We start from the raw sequence: 15671 nt of genomic DNA on the forward strand, positions 1-15671 counted from the left end.
CATTTTTTCAATATTTATTGAGTTACATTTTCACAATTGCACAAAACTCTGGGTTTAGCATTTCCTTCCAATTGTTCTCAATTTCAGTTTTCACAGTTGCGGGAAATTATGGAAGGATCCATCAATAGCACGTCAGACCCCAATGATTTAATGTTACTAGACACCGAGATTCAAAAAGTTGAAGCTTTATAACCATGAAAACACAGATGGTGGCATCACCTGTCAAAAGATGCAGAGTCACTGTCCTTCAATCAAACTCGAATAAGTTCTCAATCAGCCTTGTTCTTACTTTGTGTATCTGTAATTACCATTCTCAATTGAAATATTCCAGGTGCCGGGGCACCTGGAGCCCATATAACCTGGCGCCTATGACGGTGGGTTCCTGTTTGTGGGTTGCTAATCAAAGACAGACACTCCTCTGCAGCCCAGATTTAGGCACCTATCCATGAGAGGGGTGTGGCTTAGGACACCCCTTTCCCCCTTGTCGGCATCTCCCATTGGCTAGCTGACATGGCTCCCCACCTACTGAGGTGGCTTTTGTGAATTGCATTGTAAGGTGCCTGTGTTGCCCATGGATTGTCTAGGGAGTTTAGACCCCTGACTCAGCTCTGAGGGTCACAGTGCTGCTGTCCCTGTGATTTTCTCGCTGCCTAAAAATTACGCACTGTGACACTCAGCATTGCAGCACCCGAGTCCCTTCATGGACCGCACCCTGTGCAACCAGTCACCTCTCCGCAGAGCACAGATGAGCAATTCCTGATTGACATGGGTCTGCACAGGACAGAGGCAGAGCACAGGCTGGAGAGTGACACATCACACAGTAAAACCCAAACTCTCTTCCCAGAGGTTCAATATTCCTTGCAGCTGGAACATTAAAGTGGAAGAAACAAGAAGAATTGTTTGTAATGTTTTATTTACAGTAAGTTGCTGGAAAGTAGCAAAATAAAAGGAGCTGAGAAGGAGCTTTAATAACCACAGCACGGCCGGAGATCCCCAGCTACTGAGAACAATGGCAGGAGCTCTGGCTGGGAGACCCCCATGAGATCTAATCCCACAGATCTATACAAAACACTCCCTGCTGCTGCTGCTTCTCCCCACCCCCCCAACCCTGATTGATTCATGCTGTTTCCCTGCCACCCCCACCTTCGCCTGTTCCCTGCCCGGCTGTTAGTTCTGCCCCCTGCCCAGCCCCCACCTCTGCCCCTCAGAGCCCCTCCTGCAGCTTCAGAGGTTCTTCCCCCCTCTCATCCCTGGGGCTGCCGAGAGGGAGGGGGAGGCGCTTCCAGGGGCCATAGAGATGAGGAGCCAGAGGCTGGGTAGATGGGAGTCCTGCAGGGTCATAGAGACTGGGGTGTGCGAGGCAAGAGAGGTTGAGTTCTGGTTCCCCCCTCAACTGTGTCTCTCAGGGACACAGTCTGAGCCGGGATCCCCCCACCCAGAGCCAGGGTCGGATTCTCCCCCCAGGGACGGAGCCCGGCGGGAAAGTGAAGATCGGGGCCTCGTCACCAGCATCGATAAATGTCACCTGCCCCCGGTCACAGTCCAGACAAACCCGGATCCTGCTGGGGGCCCGGCTCAGGGGCAGGGGGGTCTCAGGGGAGGTGAGAGCCTGGAACTGATCCCCCCATCGCTCCACAGCCCAGATCCCCCCCTCAGGGCTGAGGCTGATCCTTCCCTTCCTCCCCACAGACTCTCTGGCCACCCCCACAGCCCAGTATCACCCATCCCCCACCTCCACCTCCCAGCAATGTCTCCCTGAGGTGAATCCCTCACAGCCCAGCACACACGGCGCAGCGTCAAATCTCTCAGGGTTGTTGGGCAGTCGCTGCCGTGTGTCTTCCCATCTCACACTTTTCTGATCCTCAGACAGGACGAGGTCATGATGAGCCGTGTCTGGATCCAGAGTCACATTCACTGGAGAGAGAATCAGAGCGTTAGGGGCAGAGCTCAGCCCTGGGGGAGTCTGGGGCCATTTCTCACACTCCCCAGCAGCCCCGTCCTGGCTGGGACAGGCCTGGATCCCAGGGAACTGCCTCTTTCCTGGACACCTGAGACTGAGCAGAGATGTCACTACAGCGCTGCAGTCTTTGTAATGGCTCCCACTTCATTAGTTTCTCATTTATCACAGAGGCTTCAGCTCCCACATCCCGCTGCTGGTTTTGCCCCATTCCCAGCAGCACAGACCAAGTCCCCGCCCCCACAAGCCAGGGCCGGCTCCAGACACCAGCCCACCAAGCCCGTGCTTGGGGCGGCACCTTGGGAGGGGGCGGCGATCGGGGTTTGTTTTTGGTTTTTTTTGGTTTGGCCGGGCAGTGCTAGGGGGCCAAACCAAAAAAACTTGGGCCCTCGGGGGGGTGGGGATTTGGGCGGTGCTCGGGGAGGGGTTTGGCGGTGCGGCGCTCATAGGGGCAGGGCAGCACTCTTTTTGTTTGCTTGGGGCGGCATAAATGTTAGAGCCGGCCCTGCCCCGAGTGTCGTATCGCCCAAGGCCCCCACGCCTCCCGAGCACCGCACCACGCCCCCCAGGTCCCCACCCCCCGAGCGCCATGTTGCCTAAGCCCCCCACCCCTCCTGAACGTCGCGCTGCCCAAGTCCCTGCCCCCCCAGAGCGTCGTGTCGCCCAAGTCCCCGCTGCCCCGAGTGTCGCATCGTGTCGCCCAAGTCCGACCCCCTCCTCCCAGCGCTGCCCGGCCAAACCAAAAAAAACAAAAATAAACCCCGAGCGCCACCCCCTCCCAAGGTGCCGCGCCAAGCACATGCTTGGTAGGCTGGTGTCTGGACCCGGCCCTGTGTGGCAGAGAGCTCTGTTCACGTGTGACTCAGTTAAGAGTGTTTCTGTTTATCAGCGTGGGCATGAACTCAGCACTAAGGGTGGTGTCAGGACTCTTTTTGTGTCCCCGCCCCCTCCGTGGCCCTGACTGAGGCCCTGCCCCCTGGCCAGGCTGAGAGACTTGCCCGCTATGGAGAGCCCCTGACACTCCACCTGCCCTGGACATGGGTCCATGGGCCTTTGGCAGCAGTCCCCAGCCCATGTCCCCACTCCCCGGGGTGCACCACCCTGGGCAGGTGGAGGATCCAGGGCTCCCCAGTGCAGTCCCTGGATGGCAGCCTGGTTCTGGCTTCTGGCCTGGCCAGGGCCTCAGGGAAAGAGGCGCAGGGGTGGGGCCACTGAGAGAGGCCAGCACCAGGGAGAGATTGGTGCTGCGGGCAGGGGCTGCACTATATAGTGTGGCAAAGTACCTTCTCAGTCTCCCCAGCCTCTGCTGTTTTTAGCCCTGGTGAGACAGGCTTGGGTAATGCAGTCCCCCTTAGGACTCAGGGGAAGTCTGTTCCCTGTCTCTCCACCAGTCTTGTTTAAAGTATTTTTACCTTGCCTTGTGGGAGACCGTACTGCCGCTCCTCCTGGAGAGGCTCGCTGCTTTGCTGCTCCAACACTCCTGGCAGCCGGGCTCCTTCTCCCTCTGCTCCCCCTCAGTTGATTCTAATTTGCTACCTTGGTAACCCTTTCTCAGCTGAACCCGATTGACCTGTAGTTGCCTCCCAGTTGATAAGGAGGAGGGCCTTTTAACCCTCTGGGACTGACTCCTACTCCCTGGCTTGTAACTGTCTGTCCTGAGTTTATCACAATAGATAGGAGCTGCTCAGCTGCCTTGCCCTAAGCATAGATACTGCCTGCGATGCTCCACACCTGCCCAAGGCAATGTGGCCCTCTATCCACAAACTATGCGCATGCTAAAAAGTGTTCTGGTCATCCCATCTTTAAAAGTGGGGGGGGGGGGGAGACATGGGCTCCTGGATCGCCTTACCGTTTAATGTGTTATTTTTAGGCTGTGTGTGTCATGGTCGCTGTCAGTTTGGTTGGTAACTTTAGCTACAATCTCATGAAGACGTTTTCTCTGGAATTTTCTCATAATTTAAAGGCAATCTTCACCCACAAACTCACCCTGTCTGTGTGCTCCAAAGAATTCTCCTCTTTTTCTCTCCAGTTCAGACGGCAGAGTGTCTTGGGGGAGAAAGGAGAAGAGAGGTGAGATTTCAGACTTTCATATTCATAAGAGCATCCCCACTCTGAAACTGTTTTATAATTATGACAGAGAAACAGACAGAGAGGCCCAGAGACACACTCAGGTATTTAATATAAAAAGGTCTGAAATCTATTTTCCCCTCTCAATCTGGCATCTCTCAGCAATGGAGCCAGCAGCCTTACAGCCTCACAACTATCCCAGGACACACAATCTGTAAGAGATTTACTTTCCCCTCCTCATCCCCTCCCTCCCTTCAGACTCCAGTTGGTTTGTCTCATTCACTTACTGCCTTGTGCCGTAAACTAGACCCAGAGCCTGCAAAGACTTTGGCATAAAAGTAATTTTACCCACTTTGGTCCCTTTGACACTAACGGGATGTTCAGAGTTTGTGAAATCCTGGCTCTAATTGTGAGCTGTTGGGTCTCAGTTTCTCCACAGAGAGGAGCATGATGGGGCCTTGTCAGCCATAGGCAGAAATTGGAATAATAATATCATTTTATCAATGTGGACACTGAGGCGGAGGAAGGCTGGCTCCATGGACCAGATTCACCCTTGTACCCACAAAAGGAGAGGGGAGGGGCCATTTGTGATTCTGCTGTTCAGTGGCTGCAGGGGCCGGTGCAGACCTTGGCACAAGCAGAGGAAGTTCTGAAGCCAGCCAGAGCTACATCCCTGTGACAATGGCCCCCATGTGTTTAGGCCACTGTGCAGAGTGTCAGAGGCTCAGCTTTACATGGCCCATGGCCCTCTATCCCTCATCCATCCGCTCCCACTTCCACCTGCCCTCACCACCCCCACCCCATTCCCAGCCCTCTCAGGAACACCCCTTGTGCCTGCAGCTGCTGGGGAGGAGGCACAAGAGGCGCCTGTGCTGGAGGGATCCCTCACCGTGGGGGAGGGGCTTTCTCCTTCCCTGCAGCCCATTTGGTAGAAACTAGCTGCAAATGGGACCAGAGCTCAGTGATGTGCTGGATCCGCCTTTGAGAAATGTGCCCCATGGCTGGTGATGGGGCAGTAGACGGGGAGGGCTCTGAGCTGTAGTGAGTTCTTTGCCATGTGTCTGGCTGTTGGGTTTTGCCAAAATACTCGGTATCCAACTGACAACCATATCTGGGGTGGGGAAGGAATTTCCCCCCAAGTCAGATTGACAGAGAGCCGGGGGATTTTTTTCCTTCCTTCCTCTGTAGCCTGGGGCACGGGTCAGTTGCAGTTTTAACCTGGAGTCAGTGGTGGATTCTCTGTAACTTGTGTAGTGGGGCAGTTACCCTGTTCCTGGGATAAAAGGAGGTAAAAGGTGAAAAGCAGCTGAGGTCGGCTGACTGGGGAGGCAGCCACAGCTGGGGCCACACCCAATTAGGCCACAGCTGGCCCTGATCAAAGGGCTGGGAGCCAGGCAGGCAAGAGTCTCACTGCAGGGCTGCCTAGGAGCACAAGGTACCTTACACAGAACAGGTCTGGGGTGGAGCAGGCAGAGCTGGGGAGCTCTGGCCTGGCAAGTCCCCAGGCTGAGACCTTGTTAAGGGCCAGGGATGGTAATAGGGCTAGAAAGGCAGTAGGTCTAACCCCTTTGCTAATGATGAGTGGACATTGCGGACTGCAGGCTGCCCCAGAGAAAGGGGGCTAGATGACTGGCAGTAACCACTGAGGCAAGGTGGGTATAGAGGGTTGGGATGCCCCTGGGAGAGGAGATCCAGAGTGTGGGGGTACTGCTGTGGGCAGAACCCCAAGGTAAGGGGCACTGGGGTCCAGGAGGGACATGGAGGGGCCTAAGGCAGGAGAGACACTGGCCAGCAGTGGGCGCTCTGGAGCGGGAAAGCTAATTCCCTGACTGACCAACAGGAGGCGCCGCACTGCTGAGTGCTCAACCAGTTACACTTGAAGTTTTAAAATCATGATTTAAGGACTTCAGTAACTTGGCCAGAGGTTAGGGGTCAATTGCAGGAGGGGGTGGGTGAGATTCTGTGGCCTGCAGTGTGCAGTTGGTGAGACTGGATGATCATGATGGTCCCTTCTAGCCTTAAAGTCTTTGAGTCATTTCTTATTTTAACAGCATCATCTAAGTGTGAACCAGTTGATCAGCACCATTCTCTTCTGAGAGGCTTATCCCAATTTTCATTCCTAGATTCCTTCTAGGTACCTTTGAACTTCCCCAGAATCTCCATTAGCACAATCGTTTTCTGGGAGAAACCACTGACTCGCTCTTCCAGTTCAGGAGAAATCTCCTCTGGCTGCTGGAACTTCCCCTTCTCAAACCTGGAGAGAAACAATTTCACGTGATTATATTTTACTGTGTGACTCATTATAAGTTCTGGCTAGTGAGTCGCTGCTCTAATGGGCCTGGAGTTAGAATTCCTCGACTTCTCCCAGCCTCAGAGCAGGTACAACACAGCCCAGGGCCAAGCAACCTTCCCTTCAAAGGTCATTAATATTCTTCAACTCTGGTCTGGAGAGACCAGCTCTGGGGACAAAAGGGGAACTGAGTCTCCATGGCCAATTCACTCCTTGGCCTCCATGCTCTGAGGGTCAAGAGGTTCTCAGGTGAAGTGCTGTAGAAATCTGCCCTTTGGGAACTAGACTGAGACACCAACTCCCTCCTCCCCAGCTCATTTCTCACAGGTCTCCAAACAGCCCTGAGATGGGGAAAGGCTCTTGAAAACTACTGCCCTGGGCTGAATAGTGACCAGTGCCCTGCAGTGACAGGCCCATAGTCCATCTCCACAATCCTGAGGCAGCCAGTCCCCCAGGGATGTGACATCTCTACAAAATAATTGAGGTCAGTCCTTCCCACTGACTGGAGAATTCCAGAATCTTCTGTACAAGAGTGAGCACCCCAGGATGGAGTTGATCAGAGAGATTTGTATCCAACACGTGATCTCCCCACACATTTTGCTGTAGAGCCCTGGGGAGATGCAGTGCTACCCTCATCATCAAGCTCTTTCCCAGCATTGTGGAGTGCGAGGGAGCCACATACCTGCTCAAGGTGGTTCTGACATCCTAGAGGAGAGAGAGACAAAAGAATTTCAGTCCTCTCTGACACACACACACAGGGGATTCCAGGGAAGGGATTTAGAAAGTATCAGGGAAGAGACCCTGCCCTGGCTCCAGGGCCATTGATTCACTGAGCTAATGGGGCTTTTCCATCTTTCATATCTCTGTGACTCTGCTAAGAATAATACTCACTCAGATGTCAGCAATGCACATGCCGAGTTACACTGAGATCTCCGGCTGCTGGACTCCAGTGCTTATGATTCAGCAGCCCGCTCCTCCCTCTGTGGGGGTCTGGCATGTTTCTAATGATGAGTGCCGGTTTCCAATTGTCCCTGGGGGTGCTCAACCCCATGCCCCACCTCCACTTCAAACCTTTCCCCAATGCCACACCCCAACCCAACTCTTCCCCCTCCCACTCAACCTCCACCCTGTCTCTTCCTCGCCTCCTCTTGTGAGCTGCCATAAATATTAAGGAAAGAGTAACATAAAATACCTCCTTGCAGCTGTACTTAATCGCTTTACCTCTAAGGGGTTAAGAAGCTCAGATAACCTGGTTGGCTCCTGACCAGAAGGACCGATAAGGAAAGAAGCTACTTTCAAATCTGGTGGGTTGCGGGAGGTTTTGTTTGGGCTCTGTTTGTTTGTTCCCTCTCCTGATAGAGAGATAGACCAAGCAGGTAAAACATCTCCTGAAAACCTACCTGAAATGATCCATCTAAGATTACAAAAATTCTAAATAAGGCAAGGAAATGCATTAGGTTTTTTTTTTTGTTTTAGCTTGTGAATTTTCCCTATGCTAAGAGGTAGTTTTATTCCTGTTTTTGTAACTGTGAAGCTGAGTCCAGAGGGGAGTCCTCTATGTTTTAAGTCTTTTTATTGCCCTGTAAACTTACCTTCTATCAATGATTTTGCAGGTGTGATTCTTGTAATTTTTCTTTATAATAAAGTTCTTCTTTTAAGGACCTGATTGATTTTAGTGTCCTAAAGATAAGGATCTGGTCTGTACTTACATTAAAGGCAATTGGTTGGTATATTATTCTCAAGTCTCCTCAGGAAAGGGGGTGAAGGCGCTTGGGGGGATATTTTGGGGGGACAAGTGACCCATCTCTGAATTTTTGTTTAAAATCAGTTGGTGGTGGTGGCAGCAATATCGTCCAAGGACAAGGAAAGGAATTTGTGCCTTGGGGAAGCTTTTAACCTAAACTGATGGAATATAAGATTAGGGGGTCTTTCATGTGGGTCCCCACATCTGTACCCCAGAGTTCAAAGTGGGGAGGGAATCCTAACATGAGCACACTCCCTCCCCACTCCTCTCCCGCCCTCCCAGTATCTCCTGCACACAGTGGAACAGCTGACTGCAGCAGGCAGATGGTGCTGGAAGAAGGGGGAGGAGTTGATCGGCAGGGCTGACGGTGGGTAGCACTGAGGGGGAGAGCTGGCTGTCCTGGAGCACCCACCTATGTTTTCAATCAGTCTCACCTGTAGGAATTCACTCGCTGGCTTCTGACACTTCCCCTCCAGCTCACTGATCAGCTCACCGAGATGGGAAATCTGCTCAGAGAGTTTACTGACATTTTCATTCTGGATCCTCACAATCTCCTCATCCAGCTTCTCCAGCTGGGCCAGCAGGAGTCGCTCTTGTTCCTCCAGGAACTGCTGCAGTTGCTGAAATTGAGACACAATCTTCTGCCTCTCGGTTTGTGTTTGTTTCTGTATGAAATAGGGCAAGGGCTGGTCAGGGACATGGATGGAGCCCAGGGTCCTTTCATGGAGAGCTGAGTGTGCAGGAGGGTGATTTTCTGTGAAAATCCTACAATTTCTGACATTTGACTCTACCCTTTGGGTACTAGGCAGGGGATTCTCTCACACCTTCCCCTTTGGCCCCAGTATCCCCCTGAAAGGGAAGTTTCTGTCAGTCATGGTCACGATCTTCTGTTATTTATGGTCTGTGGAAATTCAGACCCAGAGCAGCAGGAGGCAGGACTCAGCACTACACTAACAGAGACGTCAGGGGAGTTAAAAGAAACAAACGTTTTAAAAATGCACAAAATGTCTAGACCCAGTGGACAGCACTTCACAGGGACATTCAGTTCACTTGGGGGGATTTCTGGGTAAGCCACAAAGGCTACTCATCAATTGAAAGGGAAGCTTAGGGCTTGTCTACACATGAATCAAACCCAACAATCCATGGTCATGGAGAAACACACACATAAGCCCATGTTCACCGAGGCCACACAGGAGTCTGCCTCCAAACAGACCTCCCACTACCAGTCCCTGCTGGTTCATAACAACAGGCACCTACCAGATACTTCTGGCTATTCCCCTCTCCAGTCGCTTTCAATCCCAGCAGCTTTTCTCTCTCTTCCCTCAGAGTCTTCAAATGGGCCTGGATTCTTTCCTGAAGAAACAGAAATTATTTGGGCGGTTTCATCTGGATAGTTGAGAGGTGCTTGGAAGTGGGTGTTTTTCCACCCAAAGCCCAAGATGACTGTGGTTCTAATCGCTTTGTGACATCAGGGCCACCAAGGAGATCAAACCTCATTAATAGAGACTGGGAGCGTGTCACATTCAGACTCATTACCAATTCCGGTTCAGTGTTTTTAGTAATTAGAGATTTCAATGATACCCAAGCTTTACTGGTATTTGTGAACTGATTAGTAGTACAGAGCATAACAGGGCACTGGAGTTACATGGGGTGAATCAATAAACCTGTTTTGTAGAAGGTTTAAAGAACCAAGTGATACAAATCCTCGAAGCCACCCGGGTTTCACCCTTGAAGCCCTGGGGACTGCACTGGTTGGGCAGAGCTGGTTTAAGCACCAGGGCAAACCCCATGAGACGTTGGGAGGCCATTCGTCTGGTCTGAAGCTGCGCAATCCCAGTTTTGTGGAGCACTGTCCCTGTCCGGTAGGGACTCAGCACTGAACGTGGCTTTGTCTGGTGCAAAAGGGAGAAGAGGAGACGGAGGATGCAGGAGGACACCCGTGAGGGTGGGGGCAGGGCTGGGGTGGCACCTTCATGCAGAATGATGCAAGCAGGTGGCACGCTGGAAAAAGCGGTGGTGGGGTCCACACAGGGTGACTGATACTGGTGAGGACGGGCCCATGCAGGCAGGTGTGGGCATGTCCGATGTTCTGGGGATGCCTCAGTAATCACCCTAATTAGACATGATGCAGATTTGTATAAAGAATTGCTTTGGGTTTGCCCTACTACTGTCCTAAAGCCTTTCCGTGGTGATGCCCCCTGGGCAGAGGCCCCACTGTCCCATTCCCTGGTAAAGATCCCGGAAGCAGTGCATTCTGGGAGATTTCAAAAGGCTGCCTGGTGGGACTCATGCAGGGGTTTCAAACTCAAATGACCACGAGGGCCACATGAGGACTAGTACATTGGCCTGAGGGCCGCATTACTGACACCTCATCCCGCCGCCCTGGGCCCCGCCCTCACTCCACCCCTTCCCTGCCCCCATTCCAACCCCTTCCCCGAAATCCCCACCCCAACTCTGCCCCCTCCCTGCCCCCAGGGGGTGCAGGAGGGGTGTGGGGTGAGGCAGGGGCTCAGGGCAGGGAGTTGGGGTGTGGGGTGCAGGAGGGATGAGGGGTGCAGCAGGGGGTCAGGGCAGGGAGTTAGGGTGCAGGGGGTGTGTGGCAGGGGGCTAAGGGCAATGGGTTGGGGTGCGAGGTGCAGCAGGGGGTTCAGGGCAGGAGGTCGGATGCAGAGTGCGGCAGGCAGCTCAGGGAAGGGGGTTGGGGTGCAGGAGGGGTGCAGCAAGGGGCTCAGGGCAGGGGGCCAGGGTGCAGGGTACGGCAGGGGGTCGGGGTGCGGCAGGAGGTTCAGGGCAGTGAGTTGAGGTGCAGGAGGGGTGTGGCAGGGGGTCAGGGTGCAGCAGGGATGCGGCAGGGGGCTCAGGGCAATGGGTTGGGGTGTGGGGTACAGCAGGGGGTCAGGGCAGGGAGTTGGGGTGCAGGAGGGGTGTGGCAGGGGGTCGGGGTGCAGGATGCGGCAAGGGGCTCAGGGCAGGAGGTTCAACTGCAGGAGCAGTTCGGGGGGCGGGCTCTGTCCCAGCGTGCACCGGGGGAAGGGCAGGCTCTGCCTGCCCTGCCCCTGCGCCACTCCGGGAAGCTGCTGGAACGTGCGGGAGCAGGGGCACGGGGTGGGTGTGTCTCTGTTGCTTCAGGCACTGCCCCCAGCATCTCCCATTGGCTGGGAACGGGGAACCTTGGCCAATGGGATCTGCTGGGGGTGGTGCCTGAAGCAACAGCAACACACACACCCCTGCGCCTCTGCTCCCCCAGGTTCCGTCCGCTTCCCGGAGCGGCGCCGGGGCAGAGCCGGCCGACAGGAAGGGAACCTGCCCTGCCCCTGGTGCGCGTGGGGCCGGAGCTGCTCTAGATAAACGCTAGGGGGAGGCCGCGAGGAGCTCGCGGGCCACAGGAAATAACCTCGCAGGCGCGTGTTTGAGTCCCTGGACTAATGGAACCACTTTGGCTGGTCCTTGCCCACGTACACAACAGAACAGGTCAGACTGACACTGGTCAGCTCCAGCCTGGGGTTGGTTTTGCTACAATCCAGTGAAATCCCAGTGGTACTTGGCATGGACCTGAGCTGTGTGGAGCCCTTTTGTGTGCGGACTGGAGGTGCTCGGGGTCCCACACACTCTTTAGCCCAGTGATCTCCTCTAGTGCAGGCCAGCAGCATCTGAGTTTAATCCCTCGTGGAGCAGCACAGGAGTTCAGAATCCCAGTGAGAAACCTCCTCTCCCTGGTGGGCCTGGGACCTTTATCAAGGCGTCTCTCCCTCCTAACGGACACAATTCATCACTGGGTGGGGCTGATGCTAAGATGGCAGCATGGCAAAGTGGTTTGGGCCTTGGCCAGTGTCTAAGGACATCTGGGTTCTATGCTAAGCTCTGTCACTGACATGCCGGGTGACTGTGTGCAACTCACTGCCCCAGTTTGTGCCTCAGTTTCCCTTCCCACCTTTTGTCTAGCTAGCCCAGTGATCACCTACCAGTCAATTGCAATTGAGTAGTAGATCCTGGAGATTCTCCCAGTCGATCACGATCTCCGGCAGCGCAGGCAGGCTCCCTGCCTGCCCCAGCTATGCGGCACTCCCAGAAAGGGCCAGCATGTCCCCACAGCCTGGGGTGAGGGCAGCTTTCTCTTCACGTGGCTCTCGCGTGCAAGGACCATCCCCACAGCTTCCATTGGCCAGAAATGGGGAACTGTGGCCAATGGGAGCTGCAGGAGTGGTTCCTACAGAGAGGGGCAGCGTGTGTAGCCACATGCTCCCCTCCAGGGGCCACAGGGGCACATTGACCCCTTCCAGGAGTGGCGCAGGGTTGGGACAGGCAGGGAGCCTGCGTTAGCCCCGCTGCACTACTGACCCGCTGCACTACTTACCACCTGAGGTAAGTCAGTGCTGCCCAGCTGGAGCCAGCTTCCCTCACCCCCTCCTGCCCCCCAACCCCCTACTCCAGCCCTGACCCTCCTCCCAGAGCCAGCACCCTGTGCCCTCACCTGCACCCCAACCCTCTGCCCCAGCCTGGAGCCTTCACCTGCACCCCAACCCTCTGCCCCAGGCTCAGCCCAGAGCCTCCTCCCAGACTGCAAACCCCTCGGCCCCAGCCCAGAGCCCGCACCCCCACCTGAATCCCAACCTCCTGCCACAGACCGGTGAACGTGAGCTAGGGTGGGGGAGAGCAAGCAATGGAGAGAGGGGGCGTATGGAGTGAGCGGTGCTTCTGAGCGGGGGGAGGGGGTGGGGTGTAGATCCTGCTTTCAAGATTTGATATTTTGCCTCTGTTGCTATAACAAAATTAATGGTCAGGCAGTGTGGCATCTCCCCACACAAGGAAGACTTTACAGAGCTGATTGATGAGTCACACCCGTGACAGGGAACTCTCAGTGAAATTAGCCTGTCATTAAACCCCCAAAGTTAACCCATTAAATTTCACAGCAGTTCCCTACCTTGTACTCCTGGGCAGCCTCCTCGATGGGGACCACCCTGTGAGCGGGGTGAGCCCGGGACTCTCTGCAGATCACACAGATGGGGGGTTGATCCTCTTCACAGAACAGTTTCAGAGCCTCCTGGTGCCTCTCACACAACCCGTCCCTTCCTGTTCCTTTTGCTGCCTGTAAGCTCAACTGCTTGAAGAGTTCTAGGATATTTGCCAGCTGCCTGTTGGGCCTGAGGTTTCCCTGTTGCACAATTGCTCTGCACTGAGGGCAGGAGGCGGCTGTATCGGATCCCTCCCAGCACTGGCTGATGCAGGCTCTGCAGAAATTGTGCCCACACTCCAGAGTGACAGGTTCTGTGAAATACTCCAGACAGATGGGACATGTCGCTTCCTCCTGGAGCCTTTCCACAGGGTTCTCTGCAGCCATGGCTCCCTCTGGGCCGTTTGTAACAGGCTTTGTTTCAAATTCCGGAATTCACACTATGCCCCGCCTGCAGCAGCAAAGGGGTGTTTCCTTGCCTGAAAATGACTCATGCTGTTTGCTGAGCAGGAAGGACCCAAACAATTTCACCCATGGAGGCTTTAGTGTAAAAATGTACAATCACACCGGTGACAGGTAACTTGCAGTGAAATCAGCATGTAATTAAAACCCCAAAGGGCTCTCGGCCTGCAATCAGCCCCTGAGCTGGTGGGGAGGGTCACTGGGGCATCCCCCTGTGAGGCTGAACCTGGAGGAGCAGGAGCTGGGTGTCTAAGGAGTGATATAATATCTCATTGAAAGGTGACACAGGGCCAGAAAGAGTTAATTAACTCACAGACTGACCTGACCCATGGCCGAACTTTAAAGACTGGTTAGGAAGATATGTAAATGAATAGAGCTTTGCAATGCAAGCCTGCATTGTTAGAGATAGAAGAGTAGATGTTTGTTCAGGTCTTGTGACCTAAGCAAACATGTCTATAGCTGAAGGAAAGTTAAGCCTATTGTTTTCTCAGGCCAAAAGGCTGCTGGAAATGTATAAAAACCCTGGGACATGATCCTTCTTCATTTCAGATCTGCTTTGGGTTTCAAGTGGGGGAAACCTTAAGCTACAAGGATTGAGATCCCCAGTCATTGACTGGAGCCACCCTGAACATGGACATTGGACTATAACCTAAGGACTATTTCTAAAAGGACTTTTGGCAACTACAAACTCATCTCTGCCATAGGTGCCAACTCCATGGGTGCTCTGGGGATGGAGCACCCACAGGGAAAAATTGGTGGGTGCCAAGGCGGGGATTTGGGGTGGGGTCCAATTGGGACAGGGAGGTGTCTGGAGTCAGGGCGGGACCAGGGACAGGGATTGGAATGCGGGGGGGGGCACCAGCACCCACTGGTGCCAAGGAAAGTTGGTGCCTGTGATCTCTGCTATGTATTTGAAACCTCATGAATTGAATTCAAGTCTGTATGTATATTGATCTTTTAACCAACACTTTCTCTTTTTTAATAAAATTGAGTTTAGTTAACAAGAATTGACTATAATCGTTTATTTTGGGAAAAATCTAAGTTATAATTGGACCTCTGTGTGTGGCTGGTCCTTTGGGATCAGAAGAACTTTTCCTTTTATCTGATGAGATAACATTTTCAGTAATCATCATCATATCTGACATGTGTGTCTGGATGGAGGCCTTAGGCTGGGCACTTTAAGGGAACTGCATTGTTTGGACTTCTGGGTAAGCAGTGAGGTAATACAGAAGCTGTTTTGTGCTGGCTTGGTAAATCTAAGTATTGGAATATCCACCAGCTTTGTTTGCAGTTCACCCTAATAGAGTAACCTCAGCTGCTCCCACAGGCAGCATCATCACAAACTTTAACTCTGGATTTCTGAGTTTTCTCATATTTGCTTAATAGTTACCTTTGACTGTTTGTTTCAATAATGAGGGCTCAGTGAAACTGCCCACTGCAACTGTAAAGGTAACTGTGAAGGAGACAGCTTTCGTAAGAGCTAGTCCAAGGCTGTTGGTTGAACTTCTGCCATTCTGAGACCCAAGAAAGTAATAATTATTAATAACAAAAAAATATTATTTTGTTTTTCAAGTGCAAGCTGCATGGCTTGGACCTGTCTCTGCTAATAACCATACAATGCAGAGGAATAATTAATTTAAAAAGAAATATCCCTGAGTAATTTTTCCTCTGGTAAGTGGGGAATGAAGTAGAAATGTACCACACATAGAGATAGTAGCCGTGCCACTGAACGTTTCTTCTATGTAGCAGTCTGTTTTATGATAGAGAGTCTGCACTAAAATAAATTTTGAGAGATCATTCCATGACAAACCCTACATTTTGTTTATTAGAACATTTTAATATCAACTTCAAAAGTTAATTGAAAACTCAAAACAAGAACAAAATCAAACCAAACCTCTCCTTTAATAGGTTCCAACTTCATACAAAAGTTTTCTATTCAGAAATGGGATAATGAAACTGACCAATATCCATATCTCACTCGCCTAATAAATAAATAAATAAACAATAGTATTAGATGCTTCCCATTCTCAGATACTATTTCGCTGTATTATGAATACAAATATTAAGACTGAGAGATTATTTTTATCCACACCTCTTTTAACTATTGCTTATCAGCTGGGTGAAATGTATCCAAATTAGTCTTATCCCACGTATTTTAAAGTTAGAGTAACCGCCCCTTGCTGCTAAAAAAAGAGGGAAA

General features: G+C 52.6%; 1 pseudogene; it reads right to left on the reverse strand.

Annotated features, from left to right (window-relative positions):
• Positions 1–1198: 1198 nt before the first annotated feature.
• On the reverse strand, positions 1199–13472 carry LOC123344874 (annotated as a pseudogene).
• Positions 13473–15671: the final 2199 nt, after the last annotated feature.

Source organism: Mauremys mutica, chromosome 12 (assembly GCF_020497125.1).
Source record: "Mauremys mutica isolate MM-2020 ecotype Southern chromosome 12, ASM2049712v1, whole genome shotgun sequence".
Lineage (NCBI taxonomy): Eukaryota > Metazoa > Chordata > Testudines > Geoemydidae > Mauremys > Mauremys mutica.